Here is a 27,109-nt window from a genome sequence, read left to right on the forward strand (position 1 = left end):
GTAGGGCATTTTTGAACTCCTGAAAGTTCAAATTCAGAGCTGCCCTAGACTGAATCTTTTAAGTTGTTTTGCAATGCAAACAAACTAATTTCAAACAATGTCGGGCATTCAGTCAACGACAGGGTTCGATCAGTCATGTGAAGTTGTTAATCCATTTGATCATTCAGTCATAGAAAATTAATCGACGACGTTTATCAGGTCGACTATACTAATTATAACCAGGTATAACAAGTCGATTAAATAAACAACACGTACGGGGTCCTGAATAACTTCAGACAACTTTGCACAATATTGGGAGGCCATATGAATTATTTATGCGACGACTAATCTAATCGAACATGTATATCACAGAATACATTCAGACATGCACAGAAAACAATCGACCAAATAAAAGGCCTTACAAAGACGGAAGAAATTGGAATGAAAGTACCAGAAATACCAAACAATCACAACAGAACATGCTAACAAACTCAATTAGTACTCAAATAAAACAGAAAAGAAAAAGGAAAACTTACTAAAAATGTTCAACCAAAGCCGACCCAGGTCTGAACTAGATTTTACCATTTGAGGCCGAACAAACTTTAATCGGGGTGTTCTCAACCGAGAACCCCTTGATTAAAGTCTATTAGACCTCAAACCCCTATTAAAACTGGCCGGATTCCCCAGGTTCTTGTGTTCTAGGGTTTGGATCTTCAGATTTGAGATTCTAGGAGTTGTGGGTAGATTTGGACCAAACCAGGCTTGGTTTGGTCACAAGGGTAGTTAGGGGACTGTCTAGTGTGAATCTGGGGTGGTTTGGTGTAGATCGAGTCTTGTCTCGAATCTTTAAATGAAGATTCGAGAAGGTGGGGGAGGATTCGAGCCAAGCTGTAAGTGGATTTGGATTCAGGGGGTTGAGGTGCCTCAGGGGTGTAAAGGGGGTGGTCACCGGCGTCCTTGCCGCCGGCTTTAATGGTGAGGGAAAAGGGGGCGGCGTTAGGGTTTCATGGGGTTCGGGGTTTGGTGAAGAAGACGATTGAAGGGGTGCTTGGATAGGGGGCGTGGGGTGTGATGGGGGGTTTATATACGCTTTAGAGTTTTAGATCCTGGCCGTTGGATCAAGGGAGATCTATGGCCAGGATCTATTCCTTTAGGCAAGACGTCGTCGTTTAGGTGGGAAGGTGGGTGAGACCGGGTAAGGAAATGGGTCAGATCAAATTAACGGGTCTTGAGGGCGGGCCTGGATCCGTTGGATCAAAGGGATTGGACGGCTCAGATCAAAACGCCCTGAACGGCGTCGTTATGATTAAATGGGCGGTCTGATCAGGACCGTTCATTTAAATCATATCAACGGATCTAAACCAAGGCGCCGATACGGCGTCGTTTGGTGCGTGCTTAGGCAAGCCTGGTTTAGACTGGGTCTTTGCTTTGGTTTTGGGCCTCATTTTGGGGCCCAATCCGACTTTCCACAACCATTTTCTTTCCTTCAATTACCAAAATTGAACTAACTCCTAAATAAATTGTAAAAATTAAAAATACAATTACACACACATTGGTTAACACCTTACAATAATTACCACACATTAAATAAAAATCACTCAATGACAAAAACACTTATGCATATATTTTTGATTTTTTTTTCTTTTGGAGTAATTCCCGTGAAGCAAAAATCACGTGCTTACAGCTGCCCCTCTTTGCCCGAAGACACGAAGGGTTTTCGCGCAAAGATGAAGCGAGCGATTTTTGCCCATCCGAGTACTTCCGTGTGAAGCATTTTTTTTTTCGAAAAAGATTTGACCGAACCTTTGCTTCAGAGGTTTCCTACATATCCTGGGCTGAACAGGAATCAGCTCAATGTAGTTCGGGAAGCTTCGGTAGCTGGGACTACCGTGTGACTGTCATGTTTGTTGTGGTTGTGTTGTTACATGCTGCTGTAGGACGCTATCGCTTACCGATCTCCTTGTTACACCGTGCTAAAAAGAAAAACAAGAAGCTAGGCTAGACTACGGATCATAAGATCTCATCTATCTTCAGCTTCTCCTTGTTGCCATGCTTTCTTGTCGTCTTGTGTTTCCTCCGGTGCTTTTTCCCATGAATTTGGGAAAGACGCTGGTCCTTGGCCCTTATGAATGCCAGTTTTCATCATTTTGCTTGGTCCGCTGGGGACATGGCTTTCTTCATTAAGCTGTTCAGTGGTTCCTCTGGTGGTGCGACTCTCTTCATCAGATTTGCTACATCGGGCATGATTTGATGTTCACCAGCCGCTTTTTTTCAAAACGCGTCCTTTTCAGCAGACACATCTTTTCTTTTGACACCTGCACTTGAGTTTGCAACCTTCTGCTTCTTGGTGCTGGGGATTTTATTGCTTCCTGCTTGGGGATCTCTGCTGTAACCTTCCGGTGGGGTTACTGCTCTCAAAATCTCCAATATTCAAAACATAAAAATATTCCTCTCATTATACAAGTGGGCGCCTTTTAAAACTAAGACATGAAAATTATTCCTCTCGTTATACAGGTGGGCGCCTATTTAAACTAAAACTGAAAAGTATTCCTCTCGTTATACAGGTGGGCACTTATTTAAACTAAGACATGAAAATATTCCTCTCGTTATACAGGTGGGCGCCTATTTAAACAAAGACTGAAAAATTCCTCTCGTTATACAGGTGGGCGCCTATTTAAACTAAGACTGAAAATATTCCTCTCGTTATACAGGTGGGCGCCTATTTAAACTAAGACTGAAAATTATTCCTCTCGTTATACAGGTGGGCGCCTATTTAAACTAAGACATGAAAATATTCCTCTCGTTATACAGGTGGGCGCCTATTTAAACTAAGACTGAAAAATTATTCCTCTCGTTATACAGGTGGGCGCCTATTTAAACTAAGACATGAAAATATTCCTCTCGTTATACAGGTGGGCGCCTATTTAAACTAAGACTGAAAAATTATTCCTCTCGTTATACAGGTGGGCGCCTATTTAAACTAAGACTGAAAATATTCCTCTCGTTATACAGGTGGGCGCCTATTTAAACTAAGACATGAAAATATTCCTCTCGTTATGCAGGTGGGCGCCTATTTAAACTAAGACATGAAAATATTCCTCTCGTTATACAGGTGGGCGCCTATTTAAACTAAGACAGAAAAATTATTCCTCTCGTTATACGGTGGGCGCCTATTTAAACTAAGACTGAAAATATTCCTCTCGTTATACAGGTGGGCGCCTATTTAAACTAATACATGAAAATATTCCTCTCGTTATACAGGTGGGCGCCTATTTAAACTAAGACTGACAATATTCCTCTCGTTATACAGGTGGGCGCCTATTTAAACTAAGACATGAAAATATTCCTCTCGTTATACAGGTGGGCGCCTATTTAAACTAAGACATGAAAATATTTCTCTCGTTATACAGATGGGCGCCTATTTAAACTAAGACATGAAAATATTCCTCTCGTTATACAGGTGGACGCCTATTTAAACTAAGACATGTTTGATTTTGTTTTCTCGTTCCTCCGAGAAAACATTTGGCAATGGCAGAAAATTTTCTGCCCCGGTTTTGGTGATCTTTCTGGTATCGCGTCCCTCTGCCTTCATCGACCTTTATTTTCCTGCAGCAGACAAAGGGATTTAGTTAGTTTTAATCATGGTGGGGCAACGTGACCTTTCCGGTGGGGGATGATTTTTTCCTTTTCTTCTCCTTGCTCTATGCTCCAACAAACTGGTTGGTGGACGACGCTGCTTGCTGGGGGTGGTTTTCCATTTATCCCCCTTTCTGCTTTCTCTTTTCAGGACATGCTGTGGGAGTCTGCTTTTAATCCCGAAACTACTCCCTTCAGGAGTTTACTTCCTCCCGGAACTGCAAGGCATAGAATTGCATTGCCCGGGGATATCTTGCACCAGATTGATTTCCCTTTCTTGTGGCGTCTGACCACTTCGGATTCGGGTCCGGGATTTATCAACATTCTGCGGGGAAACCTTTTCGGAACTTGGTCCACAAGTCCTTCACCCGTCATTTTCCGCTCTCTTTACGTCACCCTTCTTTCCACACGATTCGTCCTTTGGTTTCGCAGCCGATGCCTTTTGTCTTATTGCCTCAGCTCTTGGCCTACCCTTTTCGTATCTTGCTTTCGTACCCCTTCGGCCTCTGGTAGTAAACTTTGAAAAATCTTTTCCAAAACGAATTCTTAGAAAGAAAAAATGAAAAAGATAGAAAAGGAGGAAAATCTTCCTGAACCAATACTTGGTGGAAAAAGGAAAAGAGAGGAACTTATCTGGATAACATGACTGGTCCTTGTGATCATGACGTGCACCATAGATTCCCGACCCAGTCTATCTGTATCAATCAACTTGCCTGATGACCTTACTTGTTGGGGATAAATGGGCGTCCATTTCTTTGTGAACATGGATCCTTTTGTTGATCTGTCTTGTCACCTCATAGTGCCCTTCGAGGGGTTTTTCACTAATGAGACTCTCTCTTTTCTCTTAGCTCCCGGCGCCTTATGGTGCCTGTGAAGGTTTTCACCGATAAGACTCTCTCGTTTTATATCCCTCATCTTTCGTCGCCTTGTGGTGCCTGCGAAGGTTTTCACCGCCAAGACTCTCTCATTTTATTTTTCAACGGAGGATTGGAGTGCTGTCGATATGACCCTCTCTTCTGGAGATTCCTCGGGAATATCAATTCATTTCCAGTTTTATGCTCCTCTTCTTTGTCGGGGATCAGTGTATTATTCTCGGCTTTATTTGCCTGACTTGGCACCTCCTGGATATTGATCGGGAGGTCTTTTGGACGTCGATGTCGGTTTCGGTGTGGGGCTAAAAGAAAGGCTATCAAAATGAAATAACTTGATGGGTGATACGCTACAACTTTTGGAATCAAACCTTTGTTGGAACCTTAAAACATAACCTCTGCCCCAGTTTTCTTGCTTGGGGGATTTTATTTTTACACTATGTTGAGCTATGTGCGCTATGCACACTGTGCCTATTATGCACACTTATGGACATTATGCACACTATGACCGAGCCGTGAGGCGCCTACGTATCCTCTTTGAGGAATCAGGTCGAACGTAGTTCCCACGGTTTGTGATTTTTATCTCCTTCTTTTTTTTTCATTTTCTCTTAAAAATTTTCTTTTCTTCTTCTTTCTCTTTTCATATCTTTTCCGTTAGTGATTCCAAAAGAGGGGTATGAAAGAATAACTTAAGGCTCAAAAAGGGGGAAACAAGGGTAAAAAGTGTTTGGATAGAAGAAAGAATTGCCTCCGTCATTTCATTATCCAATAAGTACCAAGTACAAACAAACGAACCAATAATTGCCATAATCAAAGAAATTACGCATAATATCTCTTGACTGCATCCGAATTGATAGCCATGTCAACACATCTTCCCTCGATATCCGTCAAACACAAAGCACCGTTGGACAATACTCTGGTCACGATATAAGGCCCTTGCCAATTTGGGGCGAACTTGCCTTTTGCCTCGACCTAATGTGGGAGGATTTTCTTCAATACCTGCTGCCCTACTTCAAACTTCCTGGGGCGTACCTTCTTATTATATGTTCTCGCCATTCTCTTCTGATACAGCTGACCATGGCACACTGCTGCCAATCTTTTCTCGTCTATCAAGCTCAACTGTTCCAATCGAGCTTTGACCCATTCATCATCATCAATCTCGGCTTCAGCGACAATCCGGAGGGACATAATTTCGACCTCCGCTGGTATTACGGCCTCCGTTCCGTACACCAACAAATAAGGAGTTGTACCTATGGAAGTCCGGACGGTAGTGCGGTAACCCAACAAAGCAAAGGGTAATCTCTCGTGCCATTGTCTGGACCCTTCCACCATCTTTCGCAGTATCTTCTTGATGTTCTTATTGGCTGCTTCGACCGCTCCATTCGCCTTGGGACGATATGGGGTGGAATTGCGGTGTGTAATCTTGAATTGTTGGCATACCTCTCTCATCAGGCTGCTGTTAAGATTCGCACCGTTATCCGTGATGATTACTTTTGGGATCCCAAATCTGCAGATGATATGGGAGTGCACAAAATCCACCACTGCCTTTTTAGTTACCGACTTGAAGGTTTTAGCCTCAACCCATTTGGTGAAGTAGTCAATGGTTACTAGAATGAACCTATGACCGTTGGATGCTGCTGGCTCGATAGGTCCAATGACATCCATGCCCCATGCAACAAACGGCCAGGGTGCTGACATCGTATGTAACTCTGTTGGCGGAGAATGAATCAGATCTCCATGTATCTGACACTGATGGCATTTCCTCACGAAAGTGATACAGTCATGTTCCATGGTGAGCCAATAATACCCTGCCCTAAGGATCTTCCTTGCCAATACATATCCGCTCATATGTGGCCCGCAAACTCCAGCATGTACCTCTGCCATAACCGTCGTGGCCTGACCGGCATCTATACATCTCAACAATCCCAAATCCGGGGTCCTTTTGTACAAAACTCCTCCGCTGAGGAAGAAACCATTCGACAAACACCGAAGGGCTCTTTCTGATCTTCAGTGGCTTGTTCCGGATATATCCCCATTCTGAGGTATTCCTTGATATCATGAAACCAGGGTTCGCCATCTGCTTCCTCTTCTACGGCGTTGCAAGAAGCATGTTGATCACGGACCTGGATGCGCAGAGGATCAACATACATTTTGTCAGGGTGGTGCAACATTGATGCTAAGGTGGCCAATGCATCCGCAACCTCATTATGAACTCTCGGGATATGTTTGAACTTTACTGATCGAAATCGTTTGCTCAGATCGGGCAAGCATTGTCGATATGGTATGAGTTTTAGATCCCGCGTTTCCAATTCACCCTAAATCTGATGTACCAAGAGGTCTGATTCTCCCAAGACCAAGACGTCTTGGACATCCATGTCCGCAGCCAATCGCAGACCCAAAATGCAAGCTTCATACTCGGCCATATTGTTGGTGCAATAGAAGCGTAGTTGAGCCGTAACAGGATAATGGCGTCCTGTTTCAGAAATGAGTACTGCTCCTATTCCAACCCCTTTCGCGTTTGCAGCTCCATCGAAGAAAAGCTTCCAACCCGGTTCCTCGGATAACTCCAGCTCATTTGTATGCATTACCTCTTCGTCGGGAAAATACGTTCTTAAAGGCTCGTATTTTTCATCAACGGGATTCTCTGCCAAATGGTCGGCCACCGCCTGGGCTTTCATGGTTGTCCTCGTCACATAGACGATATCGAACTCTGTGAGCAGAATTTGCCATTTTGCCAACCTCCCCGTGGGCATAGGTTTCTGAAAGATATACTTCAATGGGTCCAAACGGGATATGAGATAAGTAGTATACGAGGACAGGTAGTGTTTCAACTTCTGAGCTACCCAAGTTAGGGCGCAGCATGTTTTCTCGAGTTGAGTGTACTTGACTTCATATATTGTGAATTTCTTGCTAAGATAGTAGATGGCCTGCTCCTTCCTTCCTGTGTCATCATGTTGCCCCAGTACACAACTGAATGAATTTTCCAAGACCGTCAGATAAAGAATTAAGGGCTTCTCTGGCTTAAGCGGGACCAATATGGGTGGATTAGACAGATACCCTTTGATTTGGTCGAAAGCCTCTTGACACTCTGCCGTCCAACTTACCGCAACATCCTTTTTCAGCAGCCGCATTATGGGCTCACAAGTTGCTGTGAGTTGAGCGATGAACCTGCTGATGTAATTGGGTCTACCCAGCAAACTCATTACCTCTGTTTTGTTCTTTGGCGGTGGCAAATCTCGGATGGATTCGATTTTGGATGGGTCTAACTCAATCCCCCGTCGACTGACGATGAATCCTAATAGCTTTCCTGATGGAACCCCGAATGCGCATTTGGCCGGGTTAAGCTTGATATCATACCTTCGGAGTCTTTGGAAGAATCTCCTTAGGTCTGCTACATGGTCTTCCTGACGCCAAGACTTTATGATCACATCATCTACGTACACCTCAATTTATTTGTGTATCATGTCGTGAAACACAGCAGTCATTGCTCGCATGTACGTTGCCCCAGCATTCTTCAGTCTGAACAGCATTACCCGATAGCAGTAAGTTCCCCATGGTGTAATAAAAGCTGTCTTTTCCGCATCTTCCTCATCCATTAGGATCTGATGATAACCCGCATAGCAATCCACGAAGGATCCAATCTCGCGCCCGGCGCAATTATCGATCAAGATATGGATGTTGGGTAATGGAAAATTGTCCTTGGGACTTGCTTTGTTGAGGTTGCGGTAGTCGACGCACACCCTGATTTTCCCATCCTTCTTTGGAAGTGGTACCACATTGGCCAACCACTCGGGATATCGAGTGACCCGAATGACCTTCGCCTGCAACTGCTTAATCACCTCTTCTTTGATCTTTACACTCATTTCTGTCTTAAATTTCCTTAGCTTTTGCTTGACCGGAGGGTATGCCGGGTCAGTGGGCAATTTGTGAACCACTAAATTGGTGCTTAATCCCGGCATATCATCATATGACCATGCAAAAACATCTTTGAATTCCACGAGGGTTTTGATCAATTCTTCCCTGACATTCGGCTCAATATGGATGCTGATTTTGGTTTCTCGGACATTATCAGCGTCCCCTAGATTCACAGCCTCAGTGTCATTTAGGTTAGGTTTGGGTTTTTCTTCAAATTGGCACAGTTCTCGGTTTATCTCTTCGAAGGCTTCATCTTCGTCATATTCAGAGTCATCGTCACAAATAACCTCTTGTATCGTTAAGTCGGATTCAGATTGATTTATTAGACTAGGTCGAAGATCCGTTGTGCATGTCATGTCGTTAGAACTAGTAAAAAGAGAACTGTTCAGAAAGAAAAAGAACAAAACAAAATTAAAATGGGACAAAAGAAGAGAACTTTATTAAACTTGCGGGATAAAAGGGTTCACACTTTTACAAAACAAAAGTAAAATTTGGATTACACCCTGGAATAATCCGAACAAAACAAAACAAACAAAACATAAATCAAAGCCTACTACCAAGACTCCCCTCGGACAGGAAGAGGAGTAACTGTCCAATTGTTGGTTTTGGCCTCAGGCCCCACAAACTGTATCTCTGCTCTGCTGGAACCTTCTCCAGCTTCTACCATACTGACATCAGCGAATAGCCGCTCGAAACTCTGATTCAGGTCCCCATCCATACCAATCAATGGTCCTAGAATCTTTGGGACCGGTGGCCTTTTGGCGCTTGCTCTGACAAAAGATCTTGAGAGACGTGGCACGGGTTTGGGAAGATACCAGACTTTCTTCTTCATTTTCCGCGCTTGCTTTACATCTGCTGCGATTGGTTTGAACCCCAATCCGAAAGTTTCCAGATTTTTAGGCAGGGAGACAGGTTGGACAATCCCCTGAAGCTCGACTCCCAGGCCCTTTCCCGGCACGAATCCATTACCCAGCATTTCCGAGACCATCATGACTGTCGCGGCAGATACCCTAGGGTGCGGGATGATTTCTCCTTCAGAAATTTTGTTTGCCGACACTGTATCGAAAATCTGGTAGACCCAAGGACCTTTGTCATCATCGGTCTCAATGAAAGGTACGATGGAGCCACCCATGGTGCACGTCGTGTCCTCGCCGTGTAGCACGACCTCTTGTCTTTCCCACTCGAACTTCACCATCTGATGTAGGGTGGAGGGCACTGCTTTGGCTGCATGAATCCATGGTCGTCCTAACAGAAGGTTATAAGATACTGTGGCATCTAGCACCTGGAACTCCATGGTGAACAGGACTGGACCGATGGTCAATTCAAGTACAACATCTCCTACAATGGCTGTTCCATTTTCGTCAAATCCTCGAACACAGATGCTATTCTTGCGGATTTTTCTGTGGTCGATCTTTAACTGGTTCAGAGTGGATAATGGGCAGATATTGGCACTTGAACCGTTATCCACAATACCCGAGTAACTACCGAGTTTTCACATTTGATAGTTAGGTAGAGAGCTTTATTATGCTCTGTACCTTCCATCGGCAAATCATCATCTGAGAATGTTACCCTGTTCACCTCGAAAATCTTGTTGGCAATGGTTTCCAGGTGGTTTACAGAAATCTCGTTGGGCACATGAGCTTCGTTCAATATCTTCATCAAGGCCCGACGATGCTCCTCAGAATGGATCAGTAATGACAGCAGCGAGATCTGGGCCGGTGTTTTCCTCAGTTGTTCGACCACGGAGTAGTCCTGCACTTTCATCTTTCTCAGGAACTCCTCAGCCTCTTCTTCGGATACAGGTTTCTTGGTTACAGCTGGGTTGGTTCTCCTTAACTCCACCGGATCAAAACACCGACCTGATCGAGTCAGCCCTTGCGCTTCGCAACTAACTTCCTCCACTTGTTTTCCTTTGTATATCACTACTGCCTTCTCGTATTTCCAAGGCACAACCTTGCTATCAATCATTGGCAGCTGGACTACGGGCTTTATGGTGACCAGTTCTCTGTATACCCCCTTCAGCACAATTGCGGGTGTGGGCGGAGTCCACAACTTGTTTGGCTCAGGTTTGCTTGTTTTGGCGAACGGGCTCTTTCCCAATATTACTACTGGCTTGACGCCTTCTCCCTAAGACTGTACCCCTACTCCTCTACTGGTCGATCCTTCTCTCGGAGCGGCCTGGATCATCATCACTGTTTGCGAGGGCTTTCTCAACTTTCCTCCCTCATACACCAACTCGATCATGTGTGTCTCGTGGTGCGCCGACAGTGGGTTCTGATTGATGTTAGGTGCCTCCGGTGTCTGGACCTCGATTTTGTTAGTATCAATGAGGTCTTGTATTGCCTGCTTCAGTCTCCAACATTTTTCAGTTTCATATCCCAGCATCCCTGAGCAATATTCACAGCTTATCATCCTGTTCACATTTTGAGGCGGGGGGTTTTGCTCTCTGGGTTCGACAGGACTTACCAAACCCAACCGTCTCAATTTGTGGAATACGGCGGTATAGGACTCTCCCAGCTCAGTAAAGGCTCTATGTTTCTATAGCCTATCATTTTTAGCTGCTTGACTCCCTCGAAAACCTGTCTCTGGAGGGTTCCTGTATGCTCTGGGTGGAGGGTAGGTATTTTGTGGTGGTGGGTAGGTATTATGTGGAGCTGGGTATGTATTGTGGGGAGCCGGCGCACGCCATTGTGGGCGAATCGGAGGTTGGGTGTATGTCTGGGCTTGATGGACGGTGAAATGCGGTTCTTGGGGTGGATAGTAGTGATGTGGTGGGTTGTATGGGTAATTTGTCCTGTGAGGTCTGGGTTGGTTGTAGTGTGGCCTGCCAGACCCGGACCAACTGCCTGCCTCGATCGTGACAACTTATTCTTTCTTTCTCCTCAACGCACCTCCCGTGCCGTTCTGAATAGCCTGGGTCGTTGCCTTGAGTGCCGAGTAGTTCAGGATTTTGTCAGACCTCAGACCCTCTTCTATCATGACCCCTATCTTGACCACCTCGTTGAAGGATTTTCCAACCGTTGTCACCAAGTGACCAAAGTAGGTTGGATCCAATGTTTGTAAGAAATAGTCCACCATCTCTCCCTCTCTCATGGGAGGATCGACTCTGGCCGCTTGCTCTCTCCAGCGGAACCCGAACTCGCGAAAGCTTTCCCCGGGTTTCTTCCCAGTTCTCAATAATGTGAGACGGTCAGGGACTATCTCGAGATTGTACTGGAAATGACCTGCGAAAGCCTGCGCCAGATCATCCCAAGTGTACCACCTACTGGAATCCTGCCTGGTATACCATTCTTGTGCAGATCCGCTCAGACTTTGGCCGAAATAAGCTATTAGCAGCTCATCTTTGCCGCCTGCCCCTCTCATTTTGCTACAGAATCCCCGCAAATGTGCCATGGTATCACCGTGCCCTTCATATAAATCAAACTTAGGCATCTTGAACCCAGCCGGGAGTTGGACGTCCGGGAAAGGGCATAGATCTTTGTAAGCTACGCTGACTTGGTTGCACAATCCGTGCAGGTTCCTGAACGACTGCTCCAGGCTTTTGAACTTTCTCAATACCTCATCCGGTTCAGGGGCTTTAACCGGATTTTCAATCTCTGCCGGTACCTCCAAGTGCGGATTGTAGGCCTGTGGTTCGGGGGCATGGAATGTAGGCTTAGGGGGATAGTATTGCGTATCGTGAGCCTGAAACAATGGATCACTGGTCGTTCTTTGCAGGTTTGCTGATGTGGGTCCCACAAAAGTGGGAATATTTGGTGTTGGGAGAGGTTGATGGGGTGGTGAAGCTTGGGAATCATGGGGGCTTCTTTCCTGATGATAACGGGGATTCAGGAGGCTTATTGAAGGGCCGGAGTGAGGGTATTCCGGCATGTGCCCCAGTGGCACAGGGCTCTTTTGTGCTTTGGCTAGAGCCAGCTACATTGCATTCATCTCTAGTCCCATCCTTTCAATCTTTTCCATCGCTTCTTTTAACAACTGGCTCATCGGCCTTTCTTCCTCATTACTATTCTCTAAAGTAGTCATGCTTGTTGCTACCGGTCCTTTGGATCTGGTTTGGTAAGAATGTGTTGCCAGAGTTCTTTAACAACTAACTTGTCTGGATTCAGACAACAACACACTTTGTTAGCGTTAGAGTTTAACAGATTTGATCATAACACATAGAGGATGCAATGCTCCTAGGCAGTTAACCGTTTCTACATGCTTTGCTTCAAACAACATGCGTCATCCCGGCTTGCTCATTTGTCCCTTTTAAAGTACTTTGGGAAACCCTGTATTTTATTTTATTTTTGTATTTTCTTTTCTTTCTTTATTAAAAGCGGTCGAATCTTATGGGGATTGCCTACATATCACGTCCCCGCGCGAATCAGACCAGGCGTAGTTCTGCCACAAAGTAAAGACACATAAAAATTCTTCTGGAGTCACTTAATTTCATTATCAAGATTTGCTATTACACATTACTTCAAACAAAATAGCAACAGTACAGACTCCATAGTTTTTAACTTGATTTGACTAAAAGAAAAGAAAACAACATATGGGAAAGCAACAAAGTCAAATAAACAGGACTCGACCAAAGATTAATTTTCCAACTTAAGGGCCCACGAGGCATCACTCGGTCTTCTCGCGGCCCTTGGTGTGAGGTCCCTCTGCAAGCTCTTCAACTCATTCATAATTCGGTGGACGCAGCCCATGATGGAAACAAGGAGGGTTTTCCGAGGTATTTGCTCCCCTACTAGGCATTTCATGTAGATGTAATGCCCAATTTCGTCGATCCTTCCTCGAATGTTGTCCCTCTCAATGAACAGTTGCCTAATTTGTCGGTTCTTCAATCCCAGTGCCTGAGCATTGTCGGCAAGTCGATCCTGGAACAACTCCATTTGTCTTTCCATGCAGGCCATTGCATCGTAACAATGTCTCCTGTCGGCCTGAGCGTCTCGTGCTTGTTTGATGATCCGATCATGTAGAGTGGAGTTCGTTTCCCTTAATATCCCGATGCTCATTTCATAATCCCTTATGACCTGTTGCAGACGCTGCCTCCGGGCCATTGTACCTTTTGCCCATTTGACATTCATCCTTGCTATGCAAGCTTCTGATTGTTCTAATTCTTCTTGGCTTCGGATGACCTGGTTTCTCAAACTTGCTATCAATCTTTCGTCGGAGCGACGCTTCTGTCGGTCAATGTTACTCTTACTAGCTTGGCGAAGGCGGGCCTTCAGGGTCTGATTCTCTTGGGCTAGCTTATTTCTTTCAGCCTGCTCCGAGGCGACTTGCACGTTGTTCTCAAATACAAGCCTCTCAACTTGTTGCTTTAGCTTCCCGATTTCAACCCGGTAACCTTCCTCCCTTTTTAGCCATCCTCATTGCTCCTGCGAATCATCTGTGAATTGTTGGACGTGGGCTCTTTTAGCAGGTCTTTGCCGAATCTGAAACCTTCTTTCGAACCAAGTATCGTACTTTGGGTCTACCTCACCTTTAGCTAGTTCTCGCACCATGGTCTTGGGTTCCAAGAATCTACATTCGTGCCACAGCTTTCTAATCTTCCCCTCGGGAAATATGACTCTCGGGCTCAGCTCCAAGGCATGCTTGCTCAGATCTTCATCAGTAGGGATTACTTGGAACCTGCCCAGCTGTCGTAATACCCGATGAGAAGCATATGGCTGGATATTGCGAAGTCCCATTAAGAGAACATGACATTCTTCAGCCGACATGTAGATCACCTCAGTATCACTCAACCAACCGAATGCCCATTCAATTTGGTCAGCTGTTGTTGACCTTAACCGTGTAAACCATGCTTCGACACCTTCAGGAAATCTGGCGCCTGTCATGCGCTTCTTGAAGCCGCTGATACAATTCCTCTCGGTCAACCCGTGGTTCATGTATCCTACTCGGTGATGGAGGTGTTCTTGCATCCATAGATGAAGTAACAGATTGCAACCTTGAAAGAATTTGCCTCCTTCTCGGCATATAGTCAAAGCTCGGTAGATTTCGGACAAAATCAAAGGAACCACAGTACTGTCGGTTCTTTTGATTGCAACGTCGGCCATCCCTACAAGGCCTATCTCTATCTTTTTATCCTTCCTTGGACAGACCATGACTCCCAAGAACGCTGTGATGAAAGCCAAAGTACGTCTTGCTTCCCATTTGTTTCTGTTCCCTCCATGAGTTAGTCCAAGATTTGGTTCCTCGAAACCTTGCGGAGTTCCGTACCGCTGATACAAAAAATGGAGATCACAACATCCTCTCGATAAATCATCATGTTGTATCTTTCGACTGATGCTTAGCAGATCCAGAAACGCATGCGGAGATACCGGCCTTGGCGAAAGTAGGTATTGCCCTCTTAACCTCCCATTCAATCCTGCATATCCGGCGACTTCCTCCAGTGTTGGTGAAAGTTCAAAGTCAACGAAACGGAATACACTGCGGGTTGAGCAACTGCAGAAAGTGACTGCATGCAATAATGCAATAGACAGTGCAATAGACAGTACATCAGTCACTTCCCATTGAGAAGAGGCATGTACTAACCAAGATTTGACATCACTAAGGTGATGTCTTTTGTTGTATAAACCTAGTGCAAGACACAACACATTCTTACTTCAAGACTTGCAAAATCAAAAACGAAAATATTCTCTCAAGTGCAAGAACAACCTCTCTCAAGAACAAAGCTGCTTCAACCTTAAGGACCGGATCCAAGATTGAATATGCCTTAAGTCCTTAGGTTTGTTGAGTCTTTGTTATTTGTTCTTCAATTGTAACTCCTATCTTACTTTCTTAGAAGCTATTTTAGGAAACCCAAAATCACAAACCCTCTAAGTTTGTGTCTTGGCTAGAGTTAGTCGAGTTGTAAAGCCTTTGTAATATTACAAAGTGGCTTGTAATAGGGTTATTACAAGTTAGAGTGACAAAAGCCTTTGAAACTGTAGAGTGACAAAGTGGCTTGTGGTGAGAGCATCACAAGTTAGTAAAATCCTTTGTAACTAGGGAGTCACAAAGTGGCTTGTGGTAAGAGTACCACAAGTTAGTTGAGTTAAATTCTTTGTAATGGAGTCATTACAAAGTGGCTTGTAATAGGTCTTTACAAGTTAGTGAAGTTGAAAGCCTACAAGTGTAGGTCGTGATTTTTGTCCCCTTGAGTTGGGATTCTTCCACGTAAAAATCCTCTGTGTTATTTACTTACTATCAAGCTACTGTGGTAACAATTAGAGAACCTGATTCCCTATACCTATTGGTTGCACAGTCTATTGCTTATAGTAGGAACTGCTAGAGAATCTGGTTCTCTATACAGTGGAAACTTATCCTGTGTCTTATCTACATGCTAGTTACGCAGTTAGCACTGTACCAAGCTGATATAGGACTAGATTTCTATACAGTTTGGTTCCTTAGTATTTTCAGTAGAAACTCATAGAGAACCCAGTTCTCTATACAGTCTAGTATACACTTAGTTTCTAACAATTAGTATCAGAGCGAGTTCTTTCTAAAAGGTTAACACCTAGAAATGATCTACATGTATGCTCCACCAAACTTCGAGGAAAGTCAATCAACCAATAGACCACAAAGATTTTAGAAGATGGGTCACAAAAATGGTGGGATCCCAAAGAAAGGAAGTTCCGGCAGGAATTCCAAAGGAAATGATTGTTGTCATAAGTGTGGAAAGCCTAGACACTTCATCAAAGATTGCCCATTTCTGAACAAGAACATCACAAACACAACTCTGACAAAGTAGCAAAAAGGAACCTGGTTCCTAACAAACGATTCAGCCAAAAAAGTGCAGCTGACAATGTTGTGAAGCAAACTCTTGCTGCATGGGGAGACTCCTCCAGTGAATCAGAAGGGGAACCAGATGCAGGAAGCAACTCCATGATGGCAATGCAAAATAAATATGATTCATTATTTGCATTGATGGTTCAGTTCGATGAGGATGACAATGATGAGGTAAATTTCAGGGATATTTAGAGAAATTTGAAGTCCTACTCTTCGAAGAAATTGATGTCATTAGCAAACATTCTAATTGATACCCATTATAGTTTTGTTAATGATAATGATGCCTTAATCATAGATCTAGGAGATACTGAACAATCTAGAGATGATTTGATGGTAGTTGTTGTTGACTTGAAGAAAACCATATAGAACCTTAGCAAAGAGAAGAATACTCTAGTAGAGAAAATTGCAGCTACGGAGCAAGAAATGGATGATATGGTAGTTTCCTTTGAAGATTTAAGGGAACAAATGGAAGAAGTAACTAGAGAACACAACTTGTCGAAAAAACAAACAAAAAATGGATGGACAACATTAAGGGAGAGGAAGTGGTTAAAAAGGCTCAACTTGAGCTTGAGAGTGATCTTAAGAAAATTAAAACAAGTCTTGTTGCTGAGCTTGAAAAGAATAGACAACTTCAGGAGGATTTAAAAAGGGTTAAAAATAATCTTGATAAGTCACTAAAATGGACCCGGTCCTCTGATGTGATAACGTCTATATACAGGAGTAATGGTGGAAACAAGCAAGGCATCGGGTTCCCAAAGGTTAAAACCTCCTATAATCCCCATATGAAGTATGTAACTATGGCTGATAATAGGTTGTGCACTTACTGTGGTCAAACTGGTCATTGCAAGGACTCTTATAAAGTTAAAACTCAATCTTTGCAGAAAAACAAAGTTTTTGTTGAAAAGAGGCGTATTGATGAGGAACCTGGTTCCCTGAAAAGAAAATATGTGCTGCCTGCATAGGCAAAAAGAAGTTTGATCCGCCCGTTCTATCATTATAAGGGACCCAAGAACCCTAAGTCTAATCATTGACTTAAGTGTGCAGGGAATAGTGAAAGGGAGCAGTCAACAGTGGTACAAGGATAACGACTGCTCGAAGCTCATGACTGGAAGAACAAATGATTTCCTTTCACTGAAGGCCCTACAATGAGGAAGTGTATCCTTTGAAAATGGAAAGAAGGGATATATTTTGGGAGTTGGAAGGATCGGGAACAATATGATTCTATCGAAAAGTAGAGTACCTGGTCCTCTAAGAGATTTTGCTGGGTATTTTCCAAATCTGTGACAAGGGGATCTTGGCTGTCTGAGTGTTATTAATGATAATGCTGAGCTATGGCACAGAAGGCTGGGTCATGCAAGTTTCACATTGCTGAACAAATTAGTCAAGAAGGACCTGGTTCATGGTCTGCTCAAATCAAGCTTCAAGGATCACAGGGTGTGTGATACATGTGTAAAAGGAATGCAAGTCAGATTCTCTTTCAACCCCAAAAAGGAAGTTAGTATCTCAAGGCCACTTGATCTCCTCCATATGGATCTATGTGGACCTATGAGGATGCCAAATAGAGGAGGAAAGAGGTATATATTCTTGTCAGTATGGATGATTACTCCAGATTTACATGGACCTTGTTCCTCAGAATTGAAGATGAGATGCCAACCGACATAGAGGAACCTGGTCCCTCAATCACAATATCTGAAGCAGAAAATAGAGTTGTGGATACTATACATGGAACTCCAACTGCTGAGAAACTCAAACCAGATCAAAAACAAGAAACTCACTTGCCTTCTCAGCCTTTTTCTCTCAAATAAAGACTAGGAATATTAAAGAAGCAGTGGAAGATGTTGACTGGATTACAGCTATGCAAGAAGAGCTCCGTCAACTTGAGAGGAACAGTATGTGGAACCTGGTTCCATGACCTACTAACAAAACTGTTATAGAAGCCAGGCTTCCCGTGCTTAGTGTGAAAGAAATCAGGAAGGAACCTACTCATTGTGCAGATCTATGTTGATGGAATCATCTTTGAAGCAACAGTTGACTCCCAATATGAAGAATGTGCATAACTCATGGGAAGTGAGTTAGAAATGAGTACGATGGGGGAATTGAATTTTTTCTTAGATGTACAAGTGAAGCAAGAAGCTGCTGAAGAGATTTGACATGGAGACATCAAAATCATTGACACTCCCATCGCCATAACTACTTGTCTAGACTGGATGAACATGTTTGCCCTATAAATCAAACCATGTATAGATGTATCATAGGGTCACTTCTGTAGCAGATCAGATATTGTTTTTAGTGTGGGTCTGTGTGCCGGGTTTCAATCCAATCCAAGGAATCTCATCTGAAAGCTGCCAAGAGAATCCTAAGATATCTCAAAGGGATGTAGGACCTGGTTCTCTACTATCCCTTGGTTGATAACTCTGACTTGATTGGTTATGTTGACGCTGATTATGCAGGCTATCTGGTGAACAGGAAAAGCACATCTGGAATGGCTCGTTTCCTCGGATCATGTTTTATCTTATAGGGTACAAGGAAATAAAACTCAGTAGCTCTCTCAACAGCTGAAACAAAATATGTTGCAGCTGCCTTTCTCAGGGTCAATGTTGAAAAGTTTCTGATTTGTATGAAGTTCTAGAAGACGAAGGATCAGGTAGCAGACATCTTCACCAAGGCACTGAGTAGGGAACTTTTTGAAAGAAATCGTCTGGAGTTGGGGTTGATCAAGCTCAACTGAGGACCTAGTCCCTCGATGATTGGCTATGTTAAGAAGGAAAGGTACAATGCTAAAATGTGTTTTTCAGCGACATCTAACTCAAATCTATACTGTTACAGGTATACACATATGGCAGCTTCAGGGCAAAACAAGTAAGAGTGACATTGCACTTCTAGGAGTCTTTACTCAAAATTTTCAAAAAACTATCAAGGAACCTGGTTCTTGTGACTCAAGTTAGTAGTCTCTCCAATACTTATATGCCTTTTTAAGCTACTGAAATGTCATGTCATTAATTTATTTCTGCCTTTGCCCTGCCTCTCCTCCTACCTTGTGAAATCCAAAATGTTAAACCTTTTCTGAACTGATCCATTACCCCCAAAATGGCACTTCTCTATCTTACACCCAAATAAAACCTATTCTTTTCTTCAAAACCAAAATCAACCTTGTCTCAAAATAATCCTTCTTTCCAAATATGCCAGAAGTAAACCCAACTCTCTCACTTTCCAAAAACCTAACTCCATCAGAATCAAAACCCCAAGAAGTTTTTGGTAGATTTTGATGGAAGTGTAGCTGAAAAGAAACATGGTAGATCTAATATTCTAGAGCGTGAGGCTGAATTTAAGGTTAGATTTCTAGAAATGTTGAAGAATGGAGAAATTGGTGAATGTGAGGACTGAATGAGGGACCTGATCCCTCCAGTCCTTCTCATGAAGTTAATTTTAATGATAATCTTTTTCTCCTTGAGTTTTGTGTATAAACGAACTTTCGATCAGTAAAAAGGATTGATAAAAAGTAGGTTGATTGATGATGAAGTGGTGTGAGCTGCTGATGTGATTGTGGAAGAGAGAATGAAATGAAATCTTTTCCTGTGAGAAAGAATTTTTTTTAAAAAAAGGGGGGAGGGGGGTTCGCTGAGAAAGATGTAGCAGATGATAAGGGTAAACAGATTGAGAAGAAGAAAAAGGAGACATGACTACTCAGGGATAGAAAGGGTAGTGTAAGTAAGGAACCTAGTTCCTTACAGAACCAAAAGGTTGAGCCATTAGGTTTGGAAGGAGAAGACTTTGAAGTCTCAAAGAGTGCTATCAGGAGGAGTGATGAGTTCCAAAACTAGAATTACCTCGTTGTTCCTCCAAGTCCCAATGTTTTTGAAGAAGAAGTAACAGACTTCTATGTTTTACATGATACTATGATGCTATATGTGCATGAGACTGAGTCTATTCTTGAATGAGACGAAGCTTGGGGAGATTCTTGGTGATCTGATTGATGGTTCAACTTACTTAGACAGGTTGAGCACCAGGTCCTCGTAGACCCTCGGCAGAATAGAACGCTAAGTTAAAGGGCGAGAACGAAAGATTGAGGAAACAGGCAAAGGAACTGAGAGAGCAGAGGATCATTGATCAAAGGAGAGTAAATGAACGAATGGACAAGCTCATCAAAGCCTTAGCCCCTTACTTTTCTTCCTGCCCAATGATCTATGTCCTTCACTCCTTCCAAATTCCCTTGAATTCTTACCTTATTTTGATCCCTATATTTGGTGACATTGGTACTTTAGTTATTTAAATTGTCATATTATGTATTATTGAAACTACTGTGCTTTTGTTATAATTACTCCACTATGGGCAATCACTCTATTTTGTGCCATGACATTCACTTGCTGTTCTTGTTACTGCTTATGATGTGTTGCCCAAGTGGCCTGAGTTAATGTTGTTGAACTTCTTTTTGGTTGTGCTTCTTCTGTTATTCTTTTTATGATTCCAAAAGGGGGAAGTTATATAGGTGTCAGCATGGGGGAGGAACAGAATCGAATTGATATGTTGTGTTGTGTATGAAAGATAGCTTTGTTTCATAGGGGGAACATTGCTGATAATGCGAGGAAACATGTGAGGAATCTGGTTCTTAAGAGATAGCTTTGCTTCGCAGGGGGAACAATGCTGATAATATGTTGATTATAGGTCTGATTCGCAAGAAACATGTGAGGAATCTGATTCTCAAGTGGAATATCAATTTTGGGTTTGTCATCATCAAAAAGGGAAAATTGATAAGTTATGGTACTTTGAGTTTTGATGATTTGCCAAATAGTCTTGAGAAACCAGTTATGATCAGCTCCTTAGGTTTGGTTCTCATGGGGAATATGGCTGATTCGTAAGGGGAACAATATGGAGATCTGGTTCTCAGGGGGAATATCAATTTTAAGTTTGTCATCTTCAAAAAGGGGGAAATTGATAGGTTACAAGTACCTTGGGCACAAGTACTTTACTTTATGTTTTGATGATCTAACAAAATTACTATCCAGAACCAGATAAGGAACCTGTTACACATTTACAAGACCCTGAGATAACAAAGTTCCAGGTTGGGATCCAGCCCTTGGGAAAACAAGGTGACTGCTATTTGCTGAATCAAAGGACTTGCAGGAGATGACCATAAAAGAGCTGATAGGAAATCTGAAGACCTACGAGATGAAGAGGAAGATAGACAGTGAAAGAAGATAACCAAAGAAAGAAAAGAATCTGGTACTCAAAGCTGATAGAGATGACTCAAGTGAGGAAGAGCGGAAGGAACAGATAAGAGAACAGGTCCCTACCAGTTCCTGAGAGACTGTATGAAGTCAACTCTTCAGCATGAAAGTTGCTGCTTGCACACGCTATTTTACAGGAATAGTGCAATAGTTAACTTTCTGTGGAAGGCTTTTTACCTACCTTGCTTACATCATTGTAAGTGATGTCACACAAGTATAAATACAATCAAGGAAGGTAAAATAACTTACTTCATGAGACAACCAGAAAAAGGACCTTAAATATGCCTAGTATAATCATTCAAGTTAATCGACTCAAGATAATTGGGGCAGTGTGTCTTTAGATTCACAGGAACCAGATTAGGGACATGATACCTTGGTGTTCCCCTAACATAAGTATAAGTTAATAGTATAGATGGAAAGAAACTACAGAAAGTGACTGCCTGCAATAGTGCAATAGACAGTGCAACAGACAGTGCAGCAGTCACTTCCCATTGAGAAGAGGCATGTACTAACCAAGATTTGACATAACTAAGGTGATGCCTTTTGTTGTATAAACCTGGTGCAAGACACAACACATTCTTCCTCCAAGACTTGCAAAATCAGAAACGAAAATATTCTCTCAAGTGTAAGAACAACCTCTCTCAAGAACAAAGTTGCTTCAACCTCAAGGACCAGATCCAAGATTGAAGATGTCTTAAGTCCTTAGGTTTGTTAAGTCTTTGTTATTTGTTCTTCAATTGTAACTCCTAACTTGCTTTCTTAGAAGTTGTTTTAGAAAACCCAAAATCACAAACCCTCCAAGTTTTTGTCTTGGCTAGATTTAGTAGAGTTGTAAAGCCTTTGTAATAGAGTTATTACAAAGTGGCTTGTAATAGAGTTATTACAAGTTAGAGTGACAAAATCCTTTGTAATTGTAGAGTGACAAAGTGGCTTGTGGTGAGAACATCACAAGTTAGTAAAATCCTTTGTAACTAGGGAGTCACAAAGTGGCTTGTGGTAAAAGTACCACAAGTTAGTTGAGTTAAATTATTTGTAATGGAGTCATTACAAAGTGGCTTGTAATAGGTTTTTACAAGTTGGTGAAGTTGAAATCCTACAAGTGTAGGTTGTGGTTTTTGTCCTCTTGCATTGGGATTTTTCCACGTAAAAATCCTCTATGTTCTTTACTTACTGTCGAGCTACTGTGGTAATAATTAGAGAACCTGATTCCTTGTACTGATTGGTTGCATAGTCTATTGCTTACAGTAGAAACTGCTAGAGAATCTGGTTCTCTATACAGTACGAACTTATCCTGTGTCTCATCTACATACTGGTTCCGCAGTTAGCACTGTACCAAACTGATATAGGACCAGATCGCTATACAGTTTGGTTCCTCACTATTTTCAGTAGAAACTCATAGAGAACCCGGTTCTTTATACAGTTTGGTAGACACTTAGTTTCTAACACTTATGCTTTTAGACAACCAAGGAAGCACGAGAAGAACTACCCGACCCACGATTTAGAGTTAGCCGCGGTGATTCATGCACTAAAGATGTGGAGGTACTACTTGTGTGGCATTCATGTTGACATCTATATGTATCATAAGAGCCTCCAGTACATCTTCAAGCAAAAGGAATCGAATCTGCATCAAAGGAGATGGTTGGAGTTACTTAAAGACTATGACGTTGATATTTTATACCATCCTGGGAAGGCGAACGTAGTAGCCGACGCCCTCAGCCGTAGATCTATGGGCAATTTGTCGTATTTACAGCCAAAAAAGAGGGGAATAGCCCATGAGGTTCATCAGCTAGCTAGTCTTGGAGTTCAGTTACTGGACTCAGATGACGTTGGAATTACTCTTCAGGATACGACAACATCCTCTTTAGTAACTGAAGTAAAGGAATGCCAGTACGAGGATCCTATGTTAGTTTATTATATGGATACCACCCTATATAAGGAGAAGATGCCGTTTGAAATTATAGAAGATGGGGTCCTCAGATATCCAGGATGATTATGTGTGCCTAATGTTGTAGGGCTGCGTCGGCAGGTTATGGGAGAAACTCACTATTCTCGTTATTCTATCCATCCAGGAGCAACAAAGTTGTATCATGATATCAGGGAAGTGTATTGGTGGGACGGAATGAAAAAGGATATAACAAAATTTGTTGCTTAGTGTCCTAACTGTCAGCAAGTTAAGATTGAGCATCAAAACCCTAGTGAATTATTGCAGGCTATGGAAATTCCAACTTGGAAATAGAAATAATCAATATGGACTTCATCATAGGCTTACCTCGTACTCAGCGTAAGTTTGATTCGATATGGGTGATTGTTGATAGGCTTACAAAGTCAGCTCGTTTTCTGCCCGTTAGTACTACATATTCCTCACAGGATTATGTGAGGCTTTATATCAAGGAGATAGTATGACTGCATGGTGTCCCTGTGTCTATCATCTCGGATAGAGGAGCTCAGTTTACACCTAACTTCTGGAGGTCCTTCCAAAAAGAATTGGGGGCTCAAATAAGTCTTAGTACAACAATTCATCCCCATACAGACGGACAGGCTAAGCGTACTATTCAAATACTGAAGGATATGTTACGAGCTTGTGTAATAGACTTTAAAGGTAGTTGGGATGATCATCTACCGCTTATTGAGTTCGCATATAATAATTGTTACCATTCTCGTATTCGGATGGCTCCACACGAAGATGTTTTACGGACGGAAGTGTAGGTCGCCTATAGGGTGGTTTGATGTTGGAGGATCTAGATTACACGGGCCAAACTTGGTTTAGCAAGCCATAGAAAAGGTAAAGTTGATTCGGGATCGACTATTGACAGCTCAGAGTCATCAGAAATCATATTCCGACGTGTGGTGACGAGATTTAGAGTTCGGGGTTGATGACTGGGTATTCTTAAAAGTGTCACCTATAAATGGTGTGATGAGGTTTGGCAAGAAAGGCAAACTTAGACCACGGTATATTGGGCCTAATAGGATCATTCGGAGAGTGTACCAAGTAGTTTATAAGTTAGAATTGCCCTCGGAATTGGAGTCTGTACATCCGTTTTTCACGTATCTATGTTATGGAAGTGCATTGGCGATCCTACATGAGTGGTTCCCATGAATGATGTACAGATTACAGAGGACTTGTCATACGAGGAAATTCCGGTTTCCATTCTAGACCGACAAATCTGCAAGCTGCGGAATAAGGAGGTAGCCTCCGTGAAAGTACTTTGGAGGAACAACAATGTGGAATAAATGACTTGGGAGGCCGAGGAAGACATGAAGTCTAGATATCCCTACCTATTTCCTCCCCCAGAGAAAGGTCCGACTGAGACATCATAACCTCAAGGTGCATGTATAAATTCTTGTGTTGGTTATTATCGTTGGTCATGTGAAGCCATTGTCGTTATTCATAATTATGGTCTTGTGTGTCGTTGGGTTATTAAGCTTCTACTAGGAGAGTTGGTAGTGGTGTTGTTACAGAGACGACCTTGCCAAAGTTATATAGATCACGGGGAGTTGAACATTCGAGGACAAATGTTTCTAAGGGGGGAAGGATGTTACATCTCTCGTTTTCGTACATTAAAATTTCGCTTTCAGTTAACCGACATAGACCCGGGGATGATATCATCTTGACATTAACGTACTTACGCTATTTATAACAAGCGATAAATAAGTGTTATGAAGTATAAAGGGGTAAACAGATTAAAGAAAATGAGTTTCGTTGAAAGTGGCCAATTTGGAATAAAATACGGGTCGAGCGATAATACCCGATAATTATGAACTAGTACCATGCAAGGTACCATATGACTACGGTAGGATAATATATAAAGTATATATGAAGTATTTTAAAAATAAATAGAATTTTAAGTAATTTGTGGTAATTTTTAAATTATGCAGATAATTGATTAATTATCGGATAACAGAACATTACCCAGTTAACTAATAAGCAGACAAAACTTAACTAATTATGCCCAAAATAAACGTGGCACAAGGTCATTAATCAAGAAGAATGACTCATTGAATATATGTGTACGTGTCTAAAAGTAAGTCATGACTTAAGCTTAAAAGTAAAATCTTATCCATGAAGACAAGACAATCTGTATTTGACTTCATTTCATATCTTTGGCTTGAAACCAAAAACATTGAAGCAGAATCATTTTGTCCAAACAATTCAAAGCCTTAGCCAAAAATTTCTATTGAAATTTCAAAAGGAGCCACCACAATTTCGTTTCAAAATTTCAAGGGATTCAAGCAGAATTTCGTTCAACATATTTCACAGAAGCAAAAGCTTCATTCCATTCAAATAATTCCAAGAACATGTATGTTAAGGCCCTCCCTTCTTTCTTTTGGCATGATCCAAATTATACTGAAGAAACGAGCAAACACACAGTTTCCATAAATTACTCTATTCATAAAAATAGTAGGAGTGTCTATATTCTTGATTCCCCATGAGAATTATTAAATCTTCTGTTCATGGGTCTCAAAATAATACGCAGTTGGAAAAATTTATCCGGAAGAAATATTGAGATTATTATGTATTTTTCATGCATTTCACTCATGTGCATTGACCAATGACCAGATGGCGTTATATACGCGTATATATGTAAATATATGTATATGGGATATGGGAAAAAGTTACGGCATTATATACATACCACCACCTGATCAACTGGTATATGTAAATGATGTTTCCCATAGTGGCCGAGACGATATGATGGGATGCCCTCAGTGGCTTGATGATATTGTGTACTCCCATACCTATGCATGGCATGACATTTATACGTATGTGCATGACGTTATAAATGTTTCTGAATTAATAAAGTTATTCAGATTTAAAGATGTGTTTCTTTATTCCATGTTTCATCTATGTCTTTTACGTACTAATTTTCATGCCTTACATACTTAGTACATTTTTCGTACTGAAGCCCTATTTCATGGGTCATACGTTTCATGCCCGCAGGTGCAGGTAGGCAAGCTAACGATCCCCCTTATTAGGATCCCTGATCAACGAGAATTGGTGTGCTCCACTTGATCCGGAGCTGCTTTGATTTTGGTACGACACGTTTGTATATATATTGTATATGGGTATGACATGGCTCAGTCCCGTCTTTGTACAGTTATGTTTCTATTAGATGTGTGTAGATAATATGTCTAGTTGGATTGTATGTGGCCTTGTCGACTTTCAGTTATTGGATGTGCAGTTGTCTATAGCAGCCTTGTCGGCTCGCCCACTGCATTCTGTATGTATACATACATATGCCTTGTTGGCAGGTTTCCTTCATATATGTTATCTTCGTAGTTCAACATATGTTATACAGGTTCATATCGTAGACGCATGCTTAGGGGTGTTTGACAGGTAGGAATCAGGCACCTGTCGCGGCCCATCGGTTTGGGTCGTGACACATGCCATCCAAAAAACCTTCAAAATTCCACCATATCTGAAGATATGCGATGGCACCACAGACCCAGAGGATCATATCGTTCACTACGCCACAACGGTAAAGGGCAATGATCTCTTAAAGGAGCAAGTACCGTCAGTACTACTAAAAATATTCGGCTAAACCATAACAGAGGGAGCCCTAACCTGGTACGCACAACTGCCCGCGCGGTCAATAGCGACGTTCGAGGAAATGGCGGATAAGTTTGTCACCGCTCATGCAGGGTCTAAAAAGGCAGAAGCCAGGGTGAACGATATATTCACCATTAAGCAATCTCCTGGCGAGGGAATCAGGGACTTCCTCGCCCGGTTTA

This window comes from Nicotiana sylvestris, chromosome 9, assembly GCF_000393655.2.
Source record: "Nicotiana sylvestris chromosome 9, ASM39365v2, whole genome shotgun sequence".
Classification (NCBI taxonomy): domain Eukaryota; kingdom Viridiplantae; phylum Streptophyta; class Magnoliopsida; order Solanales; family Solanaceae; genus Nicotiana; species Nicotiana sylvestris.